This window comes from Argentina anserina, chromosome 3, assembly GCF_933775445.1.
Source record: "Argentina anserina chromosome 3, drPotAnse1.1, whole genome shotgun sequence".
Taxonomy (NCBI): Eukaryota; Viridiplantae; Streptophyta; class Magnoliopsida; order Rosales; family Rosaceae; genus Argentina; species Argentina anserina.
In genome coordinates, this window is record NC_065874.1 from 4,514,434 (window position 1) to 4,540,296 (window position 25,863).

Genomic DNA, 25,863 nt, shown 5'->3' on the forward strand with positions numbered 1-25,863 from the left:
TCTCGGTAACCAACCGCCTATGTAGAAATTATAATCTACAAAAAAAACCTAGATAAACTTGTACAACAACTTCCAACCTAAATAGCAAACAAGTAGAAGTTATAGTGGGCTTCCTCTTTAATTGATTTGCTCAACACATTGGTAGTGTTCCCACAATTCTACATATTCTTCATAACCTCCACTATTAGCACTGCGTAACTGTCTTGGTAACTGTGATATTGTGTTGACATTGAGTAACTTTGTTGGTAACTGTTTTTGTAACTATCAAGTAACTGTGTTGATATTAAGAAATTGTCTCGGTAACTAACAATTCTCACACACCTGAGTACCTTCGAGAACATAAATCTCTTCCCTCTCACATCATCAGTTCATGAGAAAAAAATTCGACCACGTCCTCTGATCTCTAGTCTCTCATTCATTCTCGCACATTTTGTCGAACACCTTGCGTGCATCTTCTAATACCTGCATTACTTCACAATTTGGCATGTGATATTGTCAAAACCAAGCTAGCACATAGTAAAAACAACAACAAAAATTTACACTTTCACCGTAAATTAATCAGAAACATGGGTACAAATTCAATCATTCAAAAATCAAATACTACCTGGCAGTGGTCTCTTTTGCCAACCGCCCTAGAAACAGAGAGTCAATAATGTGTTGGCTTCGTCGTGGTTGTTTAGAGCAGTGCAAGCTCTTTGGATTTTGTTGATGAGCGAGATCATGCTCTCCATATCTTAAGAATCGGCAGCAGCGGGGGAGCTACGACTTCAACGATGGGAGACTAATGATGGTGGATATGACGGGAGGTGAGAATTTGTAGAAGGTAGATCTGCGATGGATCAGAGGATTGTGATGGTGCTAGCCTGAGAGAAATAGAGAGGAAGTTTGGGAGAGAGAGAGTAGAAAAAAATGAGAGAGGCTCATGCATCCCATCTTAATAAAAGGGTATTATGAACATGAAAAATATATAAAACAACTCTTATTTATCATTTTGTAAAAATAAAATGAACCATTTTATCCCTTGACACCCTTTAATAAGAGACTTTTTATCAAGTGATAAACTAAGGTCTTTTTTTTTTAACATTTTGACTTAACATGACCCTTTTCAACAATTTCTTCTAATTTCATTAATTGTGACCAAGACCGTGCCCATGAAGAAGTAAACATATATCAAAATTAAAGGGTATTGTGATATGTCGATTTCTGATTATTGTTAGTGGCAATATGATTTTCGTGGAGGATAGACGGTGATAATCAATTAAAAGAAACTGAAAATTGTGATGTATCATCAAAAACTAATATACTAGTTAACATTCACCATGTTTCGTACTAAAAACATAGATGGTCGAAATCATATAACCAATGTAACATGTTAACTGACTTTGTAGAAAACAGAATGCTCGTTGTTATAAATTTATAATGATTTATATAAAAATATCGATAATCTTGAAAATAAACGGTTGAAATATTAACAGACACAACATCTTGACTCAATTGACTATCTTAGGTAAAAAGATCTAGAATGTCAGTTTGATTAAGAACTAATTAATATGCTAACATCATGTTTCGGTACTTAAAGATAGACAGATCGAAATCATAACAAATGTAACACTATCAATCGACTTAGTACGTAGAAAACAACATGCTGGTTGTGATGGATATTTTAAAAATAAGATCGTTAACCTTGAAGATAAACGGTTGTTGCAATAATAATAGACATAACATCTTCACTGACTTAATAGATCTAGAATGGTCGTTTGAGGCCTTTTCAGATCGGAGAGAGCATCTAAAGTTCTAAACCCTGCTACTAAACTAAGGTAGTAGACACCACTAGTACGTGGTTGTATGATGCTGTGTCGGGAAATAAGTTGTTGCTGTGCTCATTTCCCAGGTTCATGCAGAAGGGTTTTTAGTTTTGATAAGTCATGCTGCACATACTCTGTATAGAGTATCATGGTTGCATGTGTTCATGTAAATGCCATTCAAGAATCCATGCATGGAAGCCCTGATAGTGACAATCATCGATATATATGATTATATAATTCATATATTGTATGTGATTTTAGTCATTCTGATCTCTTTGGGGTTCAATTGAAAGTAGCATGATGTTCAGGCTCAGCCATAAGGTGCAGCGAGCAAATCCCCAATGGCGGAGCAACGAGTAGTCCGATACCACGTGAACGACATGACCTGTGCTTCCTCCATTCCTAAATGTAGGGCTCGTCAACGGACCGGGCTCGGCCCGGCCCGGCCATGAGTGACGGTCCCGAATCGGGCCGGGCCGGACCGGGCCTTAATAAATTTAAATAAGTGGCGGGCCGGGTCGGGTATTTTCAAAAATACGAAGATCCAAGCCCGCCCACCTAAGGCGGGCTTTTGCGGGCCGGGCCTTACGGGCTTGTATTAGAAAAACAATATAATACTCTAATTTAAGGGTTTGAAACAATAAAAGAATTATTAGAAAACATTCTAAAACAAAAGTCACAAATAAATTCTAGTTTCGAAATATTGTCAATCGACACCAATAGATGTGATCGATATATATATTTAGGGACCGTGTAAAAATTTCATCCAATTCGGACCTCGTTTAACCTTCGGAATTTTCGGTCAACAAAAAAAAGAGGCGTTTTCACATAATAAAATCTCGTTGACAGGGGCTTTCCCAAATGGTTTGCTCATTGCGACAACGCACGATCGGTGAAAAAAATTAGGTGATTTCAAATATGTAAACAAAATTCCACATTCGCATCTTAGGGCATATTAGTGTTGTTTTTGGTTTACCGGAAATTCCGACGGTTAAACGAAGTCCGAATTGAATGAACTTTTATAATGATCATTAAATATATATATTGATCACATCGGATGGTGTCGATCGATTCCGAGAAATTTCCTTCATATAGTCGCTTCATAATGTGATAGTTTTATTATAAACCTAATATAAAAGTTATAATACATTAGTGGACACTTCGGCGATCGACAACTCCAATTCAAAATATAGTCGATCGACACCAGTAGGTGTGATCAGTATATATATTTAGGGAACCCGTAAAAATTTCGTCCGTTTTGGACATGGTTTGACCGTTCGTACCAACGGTCAACTAAAAAAACGACGTTTTAACATATTTAAACCTCATTGACCGGGGCTTTGCCAAATAGATTTCTTCAGTTCGACCGCGCACGATAGGTACCAAAAATTAGGTAATTTCAAATATGTAAACAAATTTCCACATTCGCATCTTGGTAATTGGTCCCCCTTATGGCATATTAGTATTATTTTTTGTTTACCGGAAATTCTAACGGTTAAACGAGGTCCGAATTGGATGAAATTTTAAAATAATCATTAAATATATATATTGATCACATCGGATGGTTTCGATTGATTCCGATAAGTTTCCTTCATATAGTCGCTTCATAATGTGATAGTTTTATTATAAACCTAATATAAGGTTATAATACATTAGTGGACACTTCGGCGATCGACAACTCAAATTAAAAATATGGTCGATCGACACCAGTAGATGTGATCGGTATATATATTTAGGGAACCCGTAAAAATTTCGTCCGTTTTGGACATGCTTTGACCGTTCGTACCAACGGTCAACTAAAAAAGATGTGTTTTGACATATTTAAACCTCATTGACCGAGGCTTTGCCAAATAGATTTCTTCAGTTCGACCGCGCACGATAGGTAACAAAAATTAGGTGATTTCAATTATGTAAACAAATTTCGACATTCGCATCTTGATAATTGGTCTCCCCTTAGGGCATATTAGTGTTGTTTTTGGTTTACCGGAAATTCCGACGGTTAAACAAGGTCTGAATTGGATGAAATTTTAAAATGATCATTAAATATATATATTGATCACATCGGATGGTGTCGATCGATTCCGATAAGTTTTCTTCATATAGTCGCTTCATGATGTGATAGTTTTATTATAAACCTAATATAAGGTTATAATACATTAGTGGACACTTCGGCGATCGACAACTCAAATTCAAAATATGGTCGATCAACACTAGTAGATGTTATCGGTATATATATTTAGGGAACCCGTAAAAATTTCGTCCGTTTTAGACATGGTTTGACCGTTCGTACCAACGGTCAACTAGGTGATTTCATATATGCAAACGGCTTTCAGCATTCGCATATTTGTAATAGGTCCTCCCTTAGGCATAATAGTGGTGTTTTCGATTTACCAAAAATTCCGACGGTCAAACGAAGTCCGAATTGGATGAAATTTTTACAGGGTCACTAAATATATATACCAATCACATCGGCTGGTGTCGATCGATCCCAACAAGTTTCTTTCATATAGTCGCTTCATAATGCGTTAGTTTTAATATAAACCTATTATAAAAGGTTATGATACATTAGTAGACGCTTTGGCGATCAATAAATCTAGTTCGAAATATGATCGATCGACACCAGTAGATGTGATCGGTATATATATTTAGGGAACCCGTAAAAATTTCGTCCGTTTTGGATATTGTTTGACCGTCCATACCTACGGTCAACAAAGAAAAATGCGTTTTGACATATTAAAATCCTCTTTGACCGGGGCTTTGCCAAATTGGTTTCCTTGGTGCGATCACACACAATCGGTGACAAAAATTAGGTGATTTCAGATATGCAAACGACTTTTGGTGTTCGCATTTTTGTAATGGCTCTTCCCTTAAGACATATTAGTGTTGTTTACGGTTTACCGGAAATTCCGACGGTAAAACGAGTTCCGAATTGGATGAAATTTTTACAGGGTCACTAAATATATATACCGATCATATCTACTGGTGTCGATCGATCCCAAGAAGTTTCCTTAATATAGTTGCTTCATAATGCAATAGTTTTATTCTAAACCAAATAAAATATGTATGTATAATATTTTATTATTTGGCGGGCTTTTATGGGCCGGGCCTTGCAAACTTTTGGCGGGCCGGGCCTTGCGGGCTTTTGGCGGGCCGGGCCGGGTTTCACACCTCTAATTTAAGCCCGGCCATCTACCTACGGAAGCGGGCTTTGGCGGGCTTTCTCGCGGGCCGGGCCGGGTAAAAGCCCGTCGGGCTTGCGGGCCTCCGCGTGCTTTTCGGGTCCGCGGGCTAAATGATGAAGCCTACCTAAATGTTACCTGCAATAACGTGTTTGTTTTCATGTTGTAGTATGTGTTGGTGTTCGAATAGAAATCGGTTATTCAAATTAAACTCAAAAGGACAAGTCTATGAACTTACCTTTTAATTTTGAATCAGAGAGGTTATTGAAATGATAAGAATAGCCAACTCACCTCTTCAATTAAAAACTGAAGTAGTACCTACAGTAATATATGTACCAAACAGGTCTCCCTCTCCAAAAATAACAACGTATTCCTTTCTTTCTTTATTTCTTCCAGAGAGGAAAACATTTACTAAGTTCGCTAGAATTCAAGGTCTGGTGCTAGGCTCTTGGATTATTAATAGTTGTATCCTAGTAGTCAGAAGCTTAACAAACTACTCACATCAGAAAACAAGTCAGTATTTTTCATTTACAATTCATTTGTTTCATCTTTGTAATTGTGTACTGTAATATAGTACTGTATAGACAATATTTGTATTACTGTAAATTTATATTTCAATTCATTGATATATTCCAACAGTATGTGCAGAAGGGTATGAAAATGGCCTGGTGACGTTATGGCCTAGAACGACACTGATGTCATATTATCAGTCACCAAGGCCATTCTGGGTTTAGGGGCAAAACCTGGAGAGTTTTCTGTCCAACAGTTGGCACTTCATTTGCCTTATATTTGGCCACCTTCAATTGAGGTTAGTCACCTGTATTTAAAAAAAAAGGAATCTATTAGAGCTTAAAACCTCTGGACAACCAGAATTAACAAGGTCAAATAGCAGAGGTTAGTCATCTGTTACATGTACATATATGGCAATCCAGGATGTATTTTTTCCACAATCTCAGGGAAGTAGCTATAACAAAAGGACAGAACTACATAACTTTGAAATCAATGGCGTAGATGACACTATTTCTTAACAGTACTATATTAGTTTAGGGATTGTAAGCGAATTATAGTTTTTAAAATTGGTTTAAGTGGAGAGAATAGTGAATGAAGCGAAATAAAGAGAGAGCAATTGAAAGAGAAGAAGTGGTAAGAATGAGGCAAAAATAATAATATCCAATAGTAGTCGAGTAAATAAGCAAAAAAAATGACATGAGCCAACACTGTTAATAAGCTGATGAATAGTATATCACCAAATTTAGGGTCTGATTGTAAACTAACTAGAGTTTTAAAAAAAACTAGTTTAAGTGGAGAGAATAGTGAATAAAACGAGATACACAGAAAGAGCAATTGAAGGAGAAGAAGATGAGAGAATGAGACAAAAAAATATTTATACCCAGTAACAGTTGAGTAAATAAGCGAAAAAATAAGACATGAGTCAAGCCGATGAACAGTGCATCACCAAATAATAAGTAGTAAATATATATATATATATATATATATATATATTGTATGATCTTATGATTAATCTTTGACTCCTTGTTTACTCCCAAGGAATTTCCATATATATAATAGGAAAATATTTTGACGCCACAATATGACGATAAATCTGGCGCCATAATCCTATGACGACAAATCTAGTTACACAATATGACGACAAATCTGACGCCATTTGATATGCAGACTTTTCTTCTATACCAAAAGTTGCGAGTTCCTTACTTACCTCGTAATAGATCGAGATTATCTTGTATTTTTTAATATTTATTATCTTCCATTCTATGCTACGGATGGGAACTTCATCTTTCTTCTTCGTGTGCAAGGCTCATTACTACGAAGTTCTCTCCCAAATGCACATTGATGCAAATCAGTATCTATTGGGGACAAAGGATACTGATCAGTGCCTAATTGAATTAGCATCTGTGCAACAACTAAAATTTTATCAGTGCCCTCTATAATAGGTGTTAATGGAATTTTTGTAACGACCCCGAAATTTCAAGCATAAGAACTCAAAATATCAAAGTTGTGAAACATCAAAACAATCTCAATGAATCGAAATCATTTCAAATGCCACAGCGGATCATTACTGAGTTCACAATACAACTCAGACAAACCAATTATTACAAACCAAATTTATAATCCAACATTACATAAAATGGAAATGTAATAATCCTCACAATCTCTCACAAAATCCACAAATAAATCCTCACAAGTTCTCACACACAAATCCACAATAAAAACTTCACCACAAGCAGGATAATGAACAACTTCGAGTCTTCAGAGTCGTCCCTCAATTTCCACTAATCAACACCTGCGGAATTATCCCCTACACCATTGAATTGGTGCACCGGGATTGTAAACACAAACCCGGTAAGCTTTACAGCTCGTATGAGTAAAATGAAAATATAACTCGCATAACAATATATACGAAAATCCACAAATCAACAAATATAAATGCACTCATGAGTCAATAGATGGCCCATCTGGTTGTCCAAAAAAAAAACGAAATGAAAGTGCTCATGAGAAATTGGGCAACCCTTCTGGTTACCCAAATACATTTATAATACGGGTACTAATGAACGTTGTTATACATCTGTTACCCCTCATGTAATACACCGCCGATATTGGGCAACCTTCTGCTACCAAACATCTAAAATATGAGTACTCATGAGCCGATAACCCATCTAATACCTCACATGCAGTACTCCAGCAGATAGACTAGAGCTCTAATTGTATCGTAACTTTCGCCCGGCCAAAGGCTAGGTTCCGACATGCCAAACACGTCCGAAGACATAAACACGTTTTAACAAACTCCATGTTAAAACCACAGACAATAATCATTGTCTCATATTGTACAAATCAAATCACATGCTCGATATATAACTCTCGTCATCAAAATGACATAATCACGATAAAATCATAACAGTATATTATATAGCAAACTATATATATTTGTACCTATTTACTATTTATACAATATATATAGAATCCACTATATCATATACATGTCATATTTCATAAACACGTCCGAAGACAAAAACTCGTCCGAAGACAAAACGTTTTAACAAACTCCATGTTAAAACCACATACAATAATCATCACCTCATATTGTACAAATCAAATCACATGCTAGATATATAAATCTCGTCATCAAAATGACCTAATCACGATAAAATCATAACATTATATTTTATAGCAAACTATATATATTTGTACCTATTTACTATTTATACAATATATATATATAATCCACTATATCATATATATGTCATATTTCATTCTTAAAAATTCTGCAAAATCTTGAATCTCCGCAAGGGTAGATTCCAAAATATGTGAGATTTTACTCACCTTATCAACTCGAGCGTAATTCCACAATTTCCGATGATAATTCATTTCCTTGATTTATCGATCACCTTGAAAATATAAGAAAAGAATTTAGAATCGTTTCGTAAACCTTAAATGCCGAAACAGTACAAATAAGTTACTGTTAAGCAATTTCTGGTTTTACGAAATTACTGTTCATGGGATTAATGTTCATGTATTTACTATTCACGTATTTCTGTAAAATACACATCAATTACATATCTATGTACGTGTACATACTATTTACGTATTTCTGTATGTACGAATACTATTCAAATGTAAATACTGTCTCAGTAAATAATAATTACTGAATTACCCTTCTGAAATTACTTTTTACATTTACTGAAAGTAATTTACATTTACATTTACTATACGTAAAATAAAATTTACATTTACCGTACGTAAATTACATTTTTACATTTACCGTACATAAATTACATTTTTACATTCACCGTATGTAAATTACATTTTTACATTCACCGTCGTAAAAATAAATTTTACAATTTACTGTTTGAATTTACTGTTCACGCGCCGCCGCGTGGGGTACACGCGCGTGGGGCACACGCGCCGGCACGTAGCACGCCACCGCCGCCCCATTTCTCCCCCTCTCTTTCTCCTCCGCCCCTGCACGGCCTAAGGCCACCTCCAGACCTCCTCACGCACTCACACGCGCCGCCTAAGGCGGCGGTGCTCCACTCTCCACCTACACCTCCGATCCTCCTCCAAAATCCTCCCAATCCATCCAAAAACATCACACAATCATCACAACCATGAATTGAATGCATCCTTACCTAGATCGGAGCTTGAAATGCGTCGGAAGTGATTGAATCGTCGGCGAGCTTCTCGTCAGAACTCCACTCGTCGATGCGGCTTCTTGGCGGCGAGGCGAGGCACGGCGTGTTAGAGGGTGGCGGCGGAGGGTCACGCGATGCTCCAGGGACCGGCGATGAGGGACACGACGGCTTGGAGGCGGAGATCGCGGCGTGATGCAGAGGGAGGCTCGGGGAGAGAGAGAAGACTCTCGGCGACGAGACGGTGCGTCGCGAGCTCGGGGTTTGGTGAGGAGGGTCGCGCGGTCCTTTTGGGGTAGGCTGTGTGGCCTACGGAGGGCTGGTCGGCGAAATCGCCGGTGAGGCTAGAGAGAGAGAGGGGAATCGGGGAGAGGCGAGAGAGAAGAGAGAGAAAGAGGGAAAATGAGAGAGAGGCGCGGGGTGAGGGTTTCCAGAAATGGAAACCCGAACTCCAATAATTTTCTATATATACCCGTTTCCTAAATCGGAAACTACTTCCATCATTAATAACTTTTACGTACGACGTCCGATTCGAACGCGTGACGCGTCAACGAACTCGTATCGTCGAGCTCTACAACTTTTGTGAAGGAAGTTTTCGCAACCGAGCGACGAAATAAAAGTCGATATATTCGTTGCGGAAACGTAACGTTTTTTCTAAATAAACGTTCCGAAACGTTTCCGTTCTAGTTTCGAAATGTTGCAAGCAATCCAAATTTCATTTTAATGAATTTCACAAGTTTATAGAAATTAAATCGAACCAAACATCCTCCCGAAAATTCGGGTTATTACAATTTTACACTCACAAATTTTCAGTGGCATCCCAACATCGAATGCAGCAAACTTTGTCCTTTCACACTAATAGGAGATCAGTGTGTTTTCAGTGCCACCAACATCGGTGGCAAATTTTGAAGAATATATTTATAAAAAAAAAAGGCCCAGCTAACAACCACATTTCTGAATCTACAATACACTGCATACAATAAATAATATACAATTTGGGTGCAATTTCATATAAAGTACAACATAAATCTATAATTATCTTCATGTTTCCTCTCCAAGGCTGGATTGCCTCCATTATTTAGATGAGTAAAACCCTCTCCCTCCCCAAGCATGCTTCCAATTTGGTTATCCCAACACTTCCACAAATAGTCTGCAAGAAAAGGTTTGTAATTAGACACAAGTAATAATATATCACAAAGCAAACTTACACCGTGTAATGCAACATCTGTACAGTTACTGAAGTAAAAGAAAAGAATTATCAATTCGACTTGGAAGTCTTAATTAAGTAAATTCTATCAGAGGCATGATAATTGTTTTATAAAAAAAATTAGCATGTAAACTTATCCCCCTACCCTGAGACTTATGCATATTTCTACACTATACTTTATCTTTTATTCCCCTGGATAAATGGAACTCTAGACGGAACAGTGCAGCATAACAGAATGACTACATAAATGAGTTCCACATTTCACACTAACAGAACACCGGTACCCTATTCCTCATTCCCTCCCCCCAATAAACTGCAGTTATTAAAGTAGAACCATGCATAATACTCATCTTGACCACCAAAACCCCATTTCCTCAACCCTCCCAACAAGACCATTTCCACCCTCCTTTCCACAAGTATACAACCAAAGAATACATTATAGACTGCATGTAAAGGAACAATTATAGTGAGATGTGGCTGTGATCTTGGGATTCAACAGATTAGTTACCTCCTTGCGGATTCCCCCATGACTACGCCTTGTTTTGTAGTGCTTAAATTCTTCCAATAACAAATCAACGTACCTAATTAAACAACAACTCATGTCAGAAGACTTGAAACCCGCCATATCTACATGAGAATAAACATTGAGGGCGTAGATAAGGCATTGCAGCAGAGTCTACCATACTTTTAAACTTTTGCACACGAAGATGGACAAGGCATATATGCAAGGAACAATAAATAATGTAATCGACAGAAAACTATTCAGCAAGACAAATTACGCTTGGGGAAAACTTTTGATATATGTGGCAGCAGCCCTTCAGAAACATACAAGCTGATCCAGAAGAGTCACATGCATAATTAATTGTTTGTGCTCAATCAAATACTTACATCACAGACTGCTATTACCAAACACACAATCTTAGTTTAAGATATAGATAAATCATCACTGATGCTCACCCAAGAATGGAAATGATGCATAAATGAAAACTTCAAAGGCTACAAAAAAGAAAAGGGATGAGTTCACATAAATAAAGAATTTAAAGAACTTACCTGTTATGTTCAAGTCCAAGTTGTTTCACTTCCCATTTCACTTTGGGAATCCGATCAACATACCTGTAAAGAGTGTTGGCACATAAAATTTGGTAAAAAATGACATAATGTAATTTTATAAATTAGCCACATAATGTAATTTTACACAAATACTTTGATCTGCTAACTGAACTTTTATGCCCCGAAGTAGTTACAATTCAGTGACATACTCATATAGTTGAAGATATTTATAGACTACAGACCAGAGGAAAACAAGGAATTTATAAAACGAGAATATATTTCCAGTTATTTCCAAGAACTTCATAGAATGAGAATATATTTCCAGAATTGGTACAAACAACCCAACCCTCTATTAATTTGAAGGAGCAGTCTTGCAGTTGTCCTATGAATATGCTCTATAAGATCTGGTACAGCATCCACCCAGACAAAAAGAAACATATTATATGCATCTGCATTACAGGAGTTTCTATCAAGAATCTTTATATTTAATGGATTGTCAAACACTTCAGTCCTGTATAAGGAAACATGCATGGTTCAAACAGATGATCTGGTACAGAAAGTTCAGAAAGAAGAACAAAACAAAATATAAAAGAAAAGGAATGAGACAGAAGCAATATAGAAAGGGTACAACTACAAGAGTACAACATCACACTTTACGTCTCGTACCAAAGAAAATTTCAATGTTTCAATCAGACGGTTCCACAGCATCGAACTGAACCACCATTCTTCCATAAAATCTATCCTATTTTAGGTGCTTCAAGTGTCCATATCATTACTACTGAGGATGAGTCCAATATGCTTCCGTGTGTGTGTATTTGGTCTTTCACATGGGGAAGTATCTATGAAACATCACTTTTTTAATCATAAAACAATTTTCATCAAAGATACTGCGTTATCAAATTCGGTATTTGATATGCATACTCAATTACATGACAAAAGTGTTCCTAGTCAGATCGTTATTGAACCAACACCATATCACATCATCTCTAGGCAATTACCTAGCCACTAACTGATTACAAGGAACTCCTACAGACAATAACAAATGAACCTACCAAATTCACATAGAAATCTTCCACTACAGCAGCAATTTTTTTGAAAAAGCATTCTCCAGAGATGAGCCTTGGATCCATGCAAAATTCGAGCAACAAGTGAGAGAGTATCAGCAGCTGCACATCTTTCCTGCAACATAAAAGCTGCTTAGCTTAAGGCAGACTTAGATTGAATATAGCAGTCCGAACTACAGACTTACAAAATTCAGAAAAATGAATCATTACCAACTAAGCATCAAAACAAAAGTAAACATTAAGACCTCAGCGGCAAAAGCAATGACACTCACAAGCTTAATCATAGCCTCTTCTTGTAAATAGAATCTTGCCTACAACACACCAAATCGGATCAAGATCAGTAAATTAAAGCACCTCCATGAGATTTCCGCCACTTTTTTCCCCAAATCCAATTTTAAGCATTACAGAATCAAACCTCAGCGGTTTCCTAGAGTGGCCAAAATAATTATGGCTACAAGAGCATTCTCCCGCAAGGCCATATCATAGTCATGTTTGAGATTTGAGAGTATCTTTCAACAGAACAAGCATACAAAGTTTTTCAAAGATCCACATAACTCGACCATAAACATTCAACACCGTCTTTTAAAAGAATGAGAGGAAGAGAAACTTAAAAGATCAATACCTAAACATCTTCACTGCTCTGAAAAGCGTGGATAAGCGATTGAGAGAGATGTCAATCGAACCTGCTCGACCGAACGCACTCAAGAGTTCCACTAGCCTCAACATCTTCACCGCTAGGCCGCACCACTGCCCACAAACAGCTGAGAAGATCCAAACGAACAAACCATAGCGGTCGTCAGCCGCCAAAGCCTCCTCGGTCCAATTTGATGTGGAAGATTTCCCGTCCCAGGCTGAACCTTTTCCCAATCAAAGGATCCATTTGCTTAATCAAATTTTTATCGCATATGGTTTGGTAGCGTGTGCGTTCTTCGTATTAGAGAGAGAGGGTTGGTGATGAACGAAGAGACATATTAGAGCGAATGGGGCTTTAAGTATATACCGTTGGATAAGACCTCCACTTATCCGACGGTTACCACTGATACCAAAATCTGAGAAACCATTTTTTTATTTATATAAGAGCAAATGCACCGGGAAGGTTTTGGACGGGCAAAACCAAAGAAAAAAGGCAGAAACTTGAAAAAGTGGGATGCATCTCCTTTTGCTGCCCGATCAATAAACTCCCCGACCAAGCCCCCTAGTAAGTTTGGCACGTTGACCAAGTCGGGCAAAATGCCACACATGAGGTCACGTGTGTTGCCTAACTTTGAGTACCAGACTACCAGATTACTATTGCGACTGAGTGACTACTCTGTTGAGCTCCCCTCTCCATCTCCAATAAAGTCCACTTTTGCCGCTGGCACATGCCCTTTTCTCATCTCTATGTCTTCGTTCATTGGAAAACCAAGAGAATTACCTAAGTTAAGAAAGCTGAACTCAACCACGACTTTTGTGCGTGGAGATGATATAATTCAGAAACTGTTTACAGAGCTAGCCGATCGAGTAGATGGACATACAAGACTCCTTTGCACACATATACGAGTTGGTGATGCAGCACCCATGGCCTATATTGAGTTTATTGACGGAGAAAATGAGCTCAGACAATTAAAACCACCGGTTCCTCAACCTCTGCCACCAAGAGTTCCCTTGGATCCTTAGGCAAGATCTAAACTCTACAAGCAGTTTGCACTTTGCACCCCCTAATTAAAGAGCAAGATCACCGAGATTTGATATGTTTGAGATTTCATACCCCTTATTTTTTTAGAGAAAGTATATGTTGTCTTGTGATTATTCTCGACTGGAGTGGGTAGTTTTTATTCAAACACTTTTAATATCTAGTATCAAAGAAAGAAAGATGCTCCATTGTTGCTTGGTAGAAGAGTGGCCAACTGGGGTTGATGTTTAAAGTAGACAAGGATGTCTCACAAATTAAGCAAACTCATATATATAAGACCCTTATTTAATGCACGAAAGTATATAAACCCAGACATGATCTTTTTCGTTGGTGTGAATCGGTGATACTAGAAAGTGGCATTGGTGCCATCACTGCCATGGAACTAATGGAAGAGTTTGGAATAAAATAAAGAAAAAAGTTCACCATCGGTACCCAAATTATTGTGGCAATGTCAATATAGCACCTCAACTCTGAGTTGTACCAATGTAGTACACAAACTTGTAATTCGCTATCAACGAAGGGTCTGAACCCACTTTCCGTTACGACTCTGTTATCTCGGTCACGTGTCATACATGTGACCACAAAAAAAATTCAACAGTGGTACCCAAACTCTTGTGGCAAAATTAATGTAGTACCCAAACTCTGAGTTGTACCAATGTAGCACCCAAACTCGTTTTTCGCTATCAATGAGGGGTCTGATGCCAATTTACGTCACGATTTCGTCTTATGGATCAAAATGAAAAAAGGTATTTACCTAAATAACTCTATGTGGGTTCTAAGGCCCTAAATAAGAAACTCTTACAGTAAATATCTATAATTAAGAAACAACTTACAAATTGGGCAAAACACCAACTCATTCTCATTATGCTCCGGACACCTCACAACTACAGTGTGGCATCGAGGAGCTCCACCTCCTCTCATCCCCACCGCCTCCTCCTTCACCACCAACACCATCTTCAAGCTCCTCCACCTCTCCTTGGAACCCCCGATCCATCGACACGTCACGATCGTAGACCTTTACTCTGAGATTTTCGACCGCCGACCGCACCGCTTTACATGCCTCGAATGTCGTAGGTGGAGGATGTGTGGGAGACGATGTTGTGGCTCAGAGTGTGTAGGGAATCAAATGAAATAGGGGGAGAGATCACCAACCACTCTCAAATCTATTGTTGGACAACAAAGTTATGGTCAGAATTAGAAGAATAAGGAAAAAGATGATGATGATGAAAAAGAAAGGGTAAAATTGTCTGTAAAATTTTTTTTTAATGTTTATTTTCTAATTTAATTCCAAGTTTTTTGATTATTTTCTAATTTCTAGTTAATTGAGATAACTTTTTATAATTAGGAAATAAGTTGTGACATTTCTCTAATTTATAATGGGAAATGATATTATTTTATAATTTACCCATTTTTAAATAGTGTTAGCTTTGAGCCATTTCCCCAACCATATACCAACGGACAACAATGTAAGAAAAAGACCCACTCAATTCTCAAATCAGTGTGATTTTGTTTCTCTTCTCACACTAATAATATTTTAGTGACAAACCCAGAGGTGTTGTTGGGCAACTTTGTAATAGGCCTATGTATACTTACTCCAGAGACTAATGTCCCGTCTTCTTTTGTTTTTTTAAAAGATAAAAATAAACTCTAAGATGATTGAGGCATCTACAAGCAGCTTGTTTAATGTCACGTCCCGTTTTCGGGAGTGTTTATCATGGGCGTCGCTGGTTATATGAGCTTCATGCATGTGTGGAATTGCTCCAACATTAGAAGTGTGGGAGATATATGGTTACCCCTTCCTAAGGGTGTCGCCCTACACACTGGTCCGGGTTTAGAGCCGATCCCCTGATGAGCCTAAGGCAGGGCGAAACTAGTGCATTGCCCCACTGGATAAGGCTGGCTCTATGGGGATGGAGCACCGCATAAACCAAGTGTGGCAGCCGAATGGCTAGATCCGTGACAAGTGATATCATAGTCATCCCGACATCGTTGTCATTGTGTCGCCAAGCGCTCACACGTGTCGTCATGTCCCCAAGATACAAGGGGCTCCGCGGGGGAGTCAAATAGGCAGGGTGTCTCCAGGGGCGGACCGGACGAGGGTCCATGGCAGAGTCCAGGACGAGAGATCCGGCGCGAAACTTTGTTGTGCGATATTTTGGAACTCTTTTCGTCTCTCAGGCATCGTGGGCGTACAAGGGTTATGCGTGCCATAGTGTGGATGTTGTGTACGAGGACGTACACCTTATTTGGTGGGGAGGATGTCACATCCCGTTTTCGGGAGTGTTTATCATGGGCGTTGCTGATTATATGAGTTTCATGAATCTGTGGGATTGCTCCTAGATCAAAAGTGTGAGAGATATATGGCTGCCCCCTTCCTAGGGATTCAGGCAAGCCGACCTGGTTAAGTTTCGGGAGCTTGTCGCTAGTCAAGGACTTAACGTCGAAGAAAAAAATATGTCACCCTACACACTGGTTGAGGTTTGTAGCCTATCCCATGATGAGCCCAAGGCAGGGCGAAACCAATGCATTGCCCCATTGGATAAGACTGGCTCCATAGGGATGAAATGCTGCATGGACCAAGTGTGGCAGTTGTATAGCTAGGTCCGTGATTAGTGATATCAGAGCTGTCTCGACATTGCTGTCATTGTGTCGCCAAATGCTCACACGTATCGCCGTGTCCGCAAGATACATGGGGGGTCATGTGGGAGTCGAGTAGGCAGGGTGCCTCCAGGGGGAGGACCGGACGAGGGTCTATGTCAGAGTCCAGGACAAGAGATCTGGCGCAGAGCTTTGTTAGGCGATATTTGGGAACTCCTTTCGTCTCTCAGGCATCGTATGCGTACAAGGGTTACGCGTGTCACAGTGGGGATGTCGTGTACGAGGACGTACACCTTGTTTGGTGGGGGAGGTTGTCACGTCCCATTTTCGGGAGTGTATATCATGGGTGCCGTTGATTATATGAGCTTCATGCATATGTAGGATTGCTCCAAGATCAGAAGTGTGGGAGATATATGGTTGCCCTCTTCCTAGGGGTTCAGGCAGGCCAACCCGATCAAGTTTGGGGAGCTTATCGCGAGTCGGGGACTTAACGTCGAAGAAAAGAGTAGGCCGCCCTACACATTGGTCGGTGTCTGTAACCGATCCCCTGATGAGCCCAAGGAAGAGCGAAACCAGTGCATTGCCCCGTTAGATAAGGCTGACTCCATAAGGATGGAGTGCCGTATGAACCGAGTTTGGCAGCCTAATGGCTAGGTCTGTGACATTAAGCTACCTAGTCACTCTATCTGACTAAAGATCAACATAGTTAGTGTAAGCTAGATTTTACACCACCTATATATATATATATAGGTACGTATGTCGTTAAATATGTCCTTATATATGTACTTTCGCTAAACAATAAATTGATAGTTGTTATAGAAGAATATAATACGCATCGAACAGGAAGAAGTATCATCTTTATTCATGGATAAAGAGGTTTTATATATAGGCATTACATTGAGTAACATGTAGATTCAGGGATTATATATCATTCATTAAGTAGACTAACCTATACTAATTAGGACAAGATACACCGGAAGATTACGGACAGTAATTCTCCTACAACACTCCCCCTTGTATCACAATCCTAATGTGTCCTGGTGCATAACCGTTGCCTCAGTAAAAACCTTGCCAAGTAAAATTCCTCCTGAAGTCTACAAAACAACTCCCCCTGATTGATAACTCAATATCGGAGTTTAGATACATGGCGTATACGAACGCTCTTCACATTCTTAAAAAGTAGCAATGGGTCAATAATTTGAATATCAAATCTCCCCAAATATTCTTAAATCAGACATGTGCACTTATCCGTACATGGATCAAAACAAATAGAATTGCATAACAACTCAAAACAAGAGTTTGCAATGAAAATCAAATTCACGCGTGGTATGACATTCACGCACTTAAACAATCATAACTTCTTCGATACAATAGTATGGATGAACCGTAAAAAGATCTGGAAAGTAGACACGTGTGGCTTTCCAGTGATATATGGTTCACAACCTAGTTCATTCTGAGCTGATCACAAAGCTCCATCGAAATTGACTCGGCTGCAGTTTCCGGACAGATATGTCATATTTTACTAAAATAGCTAGATCATATTCCATATAATAGATATGGTCAAATTATTGGTGTTCCTGGAAAGTAGACTCATAGAACTTTCTAATGGTACTAAATTCACCATTTTCCAACAAATGAGGTGTCATATGGGTCACGTGGAAGTTGACCTACGAATTGAGGCAGATTCTGACATCGCTTTATTAATGTGTCTTTTGTTTTGGGATATAGGAGTTGACGTCATAACCTGCTATGATCAAGCATTGACATATGTGTGGGCGCCCTCAGCCATTATCTTGGCTTTATGAGTTTAAACCGAATAAGATGTCGAGTCAAGTATAATACAACAAGTACATGCATACACATATCGTAATTAAATAGAGAGTTTCATCTCTTAAGACGTATCATCGCTCATACGGCGGAAACATGTGTTCTCTTGACTTCAACTGATTCATGGAATACTTGTAGGCATTGGCTTAATGTCCTTGTTGCCTTTCGCCAACCGATGAATAACATCACAATAACAGTCATCGCTTTTGAAAACTAGTATTTCTTAAGTTCCTTTCATTCTAAGTACAGATGCATGCAATATTGCATATCCCTAGACAATTATGGGTAAATTACTTACGCGTAACGAATGCCCTAGCTATAAGTTTTAACGGCTTAATTGTCGCTCTTGCATATCCCCAGAGAATTATAGGTCGATCATCACCATGAATTCCTACCGAATAACACTTTCCATGTAGGCCAATCTACAATGTTAGAAATTTAGTTCAATAGAGTGTATAGTTCGACATCAAACTCATTCAACATCGTCATTCTTCGAGATCTCTCATTTGGATTAGTATTGACATTGATGCGTCCCTCAATTATAACCATCATCCAAGAAAACAGACGAGTGAGTATCATTGATCATATATCTAGTTTTGCCATAACTTTCATTCAACGAGTATTATCGAACTAAGTGTTATCTCTACACTTTCGTAAGACCCACGGCCTAGTGACACTATCTACCACATTTGTGGAGTCACCACGTCACCAACAAAAGGAGACTACATGTCTATTTGACAGACATCAATCCTTACAGACATAGTTGCAACATGTATCTCTAATCTCGTCACTTCCATTTGTAGGACTATTAGGAGCATGATGAGGCACAGTGGGACAAAAATCGACAAAACCCAAGTCGTTGAACTTGAACAACCTTGTTCTTTTCTCCCCCTAACGACGGGGAGACTGGCTCATCAAAAGTGACTAAAAGAGATCACATGTTAAGGTCTTTATATAACCGGACATAGGTGAAAGTTCATGTCTTATACAAAGACAAAATTCAACATCAAATGACTCATTATTATGCACTTGTGGAGGCGCAATTTGACACATAAAATATGTGGAGGATAAACCGTTAACATAATCCGTTAACAAACATGCATATTGTTAGACTTGAAATACTAACATGCGAATCGTTACAACCGTAACGTCAATGATGGCGGTATAAATGGATACCGTAAAACAAGACACGCTACAAGCTATAGCTTATGGTTCACATTGTTGGTTCGTTGCAAGCCTAGACACATCAACAACCAATACCGAACCTCTATTTTACACTTCCTTGAATGGTTCACTGACTTTTCGAACTCTGAATGCTAAGAAAATTTAGGAGCAAGTAAACACGGATGTTAGGAATCAAATTCCACTGGCCTCACTGCCGGAACCGGTCGTACATGTACCGAACCGGCTGGAATACTCGCCGGAGGTCAGCGACCACTTGTGTCGAGCGGTTCACCATGTTCCAGGTCTCCAAGTTGGCTCACATTTGGTGACTAGGTAGCCTTAGATGTTAGAAATCCATGGCCGCAAGTATCAACTCAATAGCCCACGAAAACGTAGGTGAACCGGCCCTCACAATGACAACTCCGCAATCTGTAAATCCTGAAATTTAAGGCTTTTTCAACTTTTGTCAGTGTGTTGGGTGCTCCATAACATTTAAGTGTTATGGTTTGAGTTTAATCATAATATATGTATTACCATAATATATTGTATCCTCAAAGTGAATCATGATAAGTCATTTCGGTTTCCATCTTATATCTCATTCTTTTTAGCGTAGGAGGGTGTAAGTCACTCCTAAATTTTGCTAAAGATTAGGCTTGGAGATTGAGCATAGTCAATGAAGGATCATAGAGGGATCTTATGCAAATGATAATGCATAGATTACATCTCCATTACTTTTGAGGAATATTATTGATCCGTAAAACATCTTTACTCAAAACAATAGCCTAAACGAGTCATCGATTCATTATTCCAAATCATAGTATCGTGAAAGAATACAATTCACACTATTTTGACTCATGAGATGCACTACATCATTAGAAGTGATACATAAGAATTCTTTCGCAATGAGTTTGTAAGTGATAAAGAATGTTGGGACAAAGATTGTCTTCAAGTAGCTTATCGTCTCACCAATTTTTATATATGGTATCGTTGTGAATTCATCAACGTAGAAAATTACTATAACAAAAACCATATCATAGGTTCAATTGCTCCCTTGATGCATAAAAACATGTGACTAGAATCATGATGTCGTAAGGCATTTAACTTGAGCACCTTAACCACTCTTGATTCTATATGTGATGATCTCGTCATCATAGTCACAATGGATTAAAACTAAATCCATTACTAGCTTTCATTTAGCTATGCACTCAATGTCTCTTTAACATATTCATAAACAAGAATATAAAGACAAGTAGTCTTATGTTAAGACATAAATATCACAAATTAAAGCTCGGAAAATGCACTGATATAGTCTTGAATGGCCACTTAACGTCACTTAAGGGTTTTAGACCCTCAAACGTCATTCATGAGTGATTTTGACATGCAAATATCATGCATATACACCAAAGATCCAAATATAAGGATCAGTGTTGCCTAGACATACCCAAAAAGGATTACCGGCATAAAACAAATAGAGCCAAAAAGGCTACGAGTTCGTGAGGAGGCCATGCGGGGGAGGCTGCAGAGGCCGTGCGGGGGCTGTACATGGGCTACGGGGGGCCTGCAGGGGCCTGTCGGGGGCCTCGCAGGGCTGCTGCAGGGGGTTTCCAAGTGCCCTTGGCTCGGCCAATATTTGATGCTATTAGGGGTAAAACCGGGCGGCGGACGGAACATCTTAGCGATACCGCCAAGGCCGAAGCTCGCAAACTTGTTGTGGTTTGTCACTCCCCTAATTTTGTACGAGTGTTAATTCAATTCGAATTTTGTGAAAACATCACCATATTTTAAAACGGTGGAAAATATAGAGTGCATTACATGGCATGTAACACCACAAATCATCACCAAAACAAGGTGGAAACATGTCATTACAAGACATCAATCTTATGCCATAATTAAAACCGTAGACTTATGTAGGTAGTGTCATGTAGTATCTAATGCGTTATATTGTATTAACATATTGTTTTTGGTGATGAAACCATAAATGCATCGAGACATTCTCGTATGTTCGTTTACTTGAACTACATGAGAATTTTATAGCCAACAATTATATTGAGATCTTAAGCATGAACCAATTTAAAATTGTAAAGACTAAGTAACATTAGTCATATTAAACTTGGGAATAAACGGATTTCTAGTCATTTAGACTATTAATCGAAGCATTTATGCTTCATTATTTTTATTTAATAACCGCAATGTATAATTGCTTTAAAAATCCAAAATTCTGAGAAGGTATTCTCATGTTCTTCCATATAATGAGTGTCTTGTTTCAAAAACTTCTCATATCTAACTCTTATATATTTCGACCATAATGTTTATGTCTTTCAATGAAATGATATTGCACCAAAAGAAATTAATCTAGACTAGGTGCATAAACACATCCAATATGAAAATGTCAAATTTTAGGCGCATGTTGTGGTAAACAAGAGAGAAGATTCAATATGTATTAATATACGACAGACCTTCCAAGTACTGAATTGGAGGTCAAGTCTTAAATTATGGTAACTCAATTCAATAAACCATGACAAATTCCGTCACAATGGTATAAGTGATAATTTTCGTTACAAACCAATGGTATAAGTGACAATTTCCATCGCAAACCAATGTTTATCCCTTTTTTTTCAAACATTGTACCTACACACAACGGGTACGAATGGTAACAACATCACTCCTAAGACTAGGTACCAGGGGAATCATATCCATGTATACCGCCCGAGAAGCGAAAGAATCGGGTTAAAAACGAAATGGAGGTTGAAAGTCCCCGATGAAAGACAAAATTCAAAAGAATTTAAATTTGCATGAAAGTAACAACGTTAATTTAAAACATATTTGGTTGTCTGCCAAATAAACAACGTAATAGTTGCTCTTGCTTGATTCTACGGTCATGCTTGATTCCATATTTCTACGAATATACGGCGAAGTAACTCTCACCATTGCATTTTGTTTCGTCGCACGATTAATTTCATGGAAAACAAAATATGGTTAGTGACATAAACCATATAATAAATCGGTAAAATTAAAATCAAATTACTGAAATAAATTACTGATAGTAAAACCACTTTTTTTAATCCTAGAGGCAAAGTAACCATGAATCTTTTACCTCTTTTACCACCCAGAGGTAAAAACCTCTCTCACCGAGTCGGGTCGGATTGAAAAATCCAAGTCGAGGTCACTGCGGTTGCTGGAGCGCTGACGATGTCGAGAGGCGTCTCTCTAGGGCAGAGGGTGACACCGGGATCTGCAGGGTTGTTGGCGAGGGACATAGCATGTCCGGGTAGTTGTCGTCGATGCCACAAACCGTTGGCTTCTCATTCGGTCTGCAAGAAAGGGCGGCGGCGTCATACTACTTGCTGAGTTAGGCCATCGTTCTGGGTTGCAAGGCGGAGCTCGGCTGAGGCGGCGTCGACGAAAGGCTATCGATCTTGGAACGCCGTCGATGCAGAACGAGGACTGATGCCGGAAGAGATCGGACAAGATGACTGGGGGTGCCCAGATCAATGTTCTGGGTGCTCTAGGTTAAAACGATTTTTGGATCTTTTTTTCGTCTCTGTTTTTTTTTTGTAGTAGAAGAATTTCTTAATCATTTTTCTTGTTCTTCCGTCGAATTTTTTATGACAGAAGGAATTTATGTCTTCTTCTGTCGAATTATTTTCATGACAGAAGGAAATATTTTTCAAAAATTAGGGTTCTAGACCTAGGAACTTAATATTAGAACTACGTACTGATAACGTGTTATAGAATAATGTAATACGCATCGAATAAGAAGAAGTATCATCTTTATTCATTGATAAGGAGACCTTACATATAGGCATTACATTGAGTAGATTCATGGATTATATATCATTTCTTAACTAGACTAACATATACTAATTATGACAAGATACACCGGAAGATTACGGAGATTAATTCTCCTACAATAATAGTTTTTTTTTTGTAAAAAAAAAAAGGAACTTCTATTCATACCTCCTAAAACAACACTTAGACCTCCCTCTTTTCCCAAGTTCATTATGACTTTTTCAACGTATGTTAAATTATCCAAAAAAAACATATAATAGAAAAAAAAATGAAAAATAATAATAATTATCAACATGCCTATTTTAAAATAGCAAATATAAATGATATTTTTCCTTTTTCGTTAATCAATTATTTATGTATTATTTCAGAAAAACCTCAATTTAGAATAATAAATTGAATAAGATGATTTAATTACTTTCATTTTTATTTTTTTTAAATAAAATAAATAATATTATTAATCTTCATGTATCAATTAAAAAACTACATAGAATTTTTGATAAACGTCGATTAGGACCGGAGAGAAAAATTTGTTCAATAGACGTGTTGGTTTTACTGTTTGGTGAGTTTAAAATCAAAGAATGAAAAAATATATATTATTAATTATAAATTTAAGAGTGAAAAGGAAAATTAATTTAAGAAGATGGATTATATATAGTTATTAAGAATTTTTTGAGTTATTTATAATAATTAAATAAAAGTAGAATTGGAAAGTTATTAATGGATAATATATTGATTTGATATCTAATAATGATATATTGATTATGAGTATTTTTAAAAACATATGGAGGTCTAAATAACATTTTAAGTATGTGTAAAAGTAAAAATGAGATCTACTAAATGAGGATGTCCAAATACCCTTTTTTGATACATGAATAGAAGCTCCCAAAGAAAATAGGATAACAAGTCGGTGGCTCATACTAACTTTTGGGTCACATATCTGCTTTTCACCCTTCGATTTCTAGTTTAATACACCGGCCAATACTCTACATTTTGGTGTTAATGACAACTGAGATTCCTCCAACTAAAAGCAAAAGAGACTTGAGAAAATTAATGCCAGCTCATTTCAAGAACCAAAACCATCCTAATTCCTTAATATCTTCATGAGCTGTTTTGCAAGTGCAATATGGCTAATGTATTGACAGTTTACTGATAACATGGTTACTGTAATCATATAAACTTTAGACAAGCAAAATGATGAAGATGAAGCTAGAGAGAAGAAAGAGAACCTGGAGCAAATTTTCTTTTTTATTAACAAACTAAAATCGCAGCACACAATATTCATTACATCAACCATCTATTTATAGCTACAAGACAAGTCTAGCTCAGCAAATACATAGCTGACAGCTGGATACTACTCACATTTGATTAACAAAATTCTAGTTGATTACCAGCTTAATTAACCTCACTTCATTAACACTCCCCCTCAATCTCAACTCGGTTAACCAAGTTGAGATTGATACAATGTGTACTGAATACTGGACTGTGCAAACCTTTGGTCAATATATCTGCAGTCTGGTACTCTGTTGGAACATACTGAAGCAAAATATCTCTTTTCTGAACCATTTCTCTAATAAAATGAAAGTCATTATCAAGGTGTTTTATTCTTGAATGAAACACAGGATTAGAGCTTAAAGCTATTGCAGACAAGTTGTCACACTTCAATAAAGGATGAGCCAGAATTCTGACCTTCAGATCACAAAGAACTTGCCTGAACTAAGAAATTTCTGCAGCTGTATTAGCCAATGCTCTATATTTAGCTTCAGTTGAGCTTCTTGACACTGAACCTTGTTTCTTTGATTGCCATGAGACATGACAATTTCCAATATATACAACAAAATCGGTTGTAGATCTTCTCTCATTAACATCACCAGACCAATCAACATCACTATAAGCAGTGACAAAGACATTATCTCCACCATATTTATAGAATAAACCTCTAGACAATGTTTTCTGAATATATCTCAAAATTCTCTTAACAGCAGCATAGTGAACATCAGTAGGAGCAGACATAAATTGACATACAGTATTCACAGCATAGGCAATGTCAGGTCTGGTAAAAGTCAGATATTGCAGGGCTCCAACAATGCTTCTGAAAATAGAGGGATTGGACAATGGTATACCTTCAGTCTTCAACATTTGAGTGTGAGGTAGACAAGGGGTGTTACAACCTGTACATGTACTCATCCCTGCTCTATGAATTAAATCCTTGGCATACTTTTCTTGAGAGAGAAACAATTCAGTCCTCATATACTGAATATTAATTCCCAGAAAATAAGATAAACATCCTAAATCTTTCATGTCAAAAACTGAGCTTAGCTCCTGAATAGCTTCATTAATCCCTGCTTTGTCTGAACCAGTCATAA

At 37.8% G+C, this 25,863-nt stretch overlaps 1 long non-coding RNA gene across 3 annotated transcripts; it reads right to left on the reverse strand.

Annotated features, from left to right (window-relative positions):
- Nucleotides 1-9,941: 9,941 nt before the first annotated feature.
- On the reverse strand, nucleotides 9,942-13,373 carry LOC126788831 (uncharacterized). 3 transcript variants are annotated; one of them, XR_007671432.1, is made up of 6 exons: nucleotides 13,073-13,373; nucleotides 12,661-12,761; nucleotides 12,439-12,565; nucleotides 11,387-11,449; nucleotides 10,845-10,917; nucleotides 9,942-10,279 (listed from the first exon to the last, which is right to left on the reverse strand). It is a non-coding gene; the product is annotated as an uncharacterized LOC126788831 (long non-coding RNA). The 3 variants fall into 3 exon arrangements; XR_007671433.1 differs by having other exon boundaries at nucleotides 11,387-12,565; nucleotides 12,723-12,761; XR_007671431.1 differs by having other exon boundaries at nucleotides 11,387-12,565.
- Nucleotides 13,374-25,863: the final 12,490 nt, after the last annotated feature.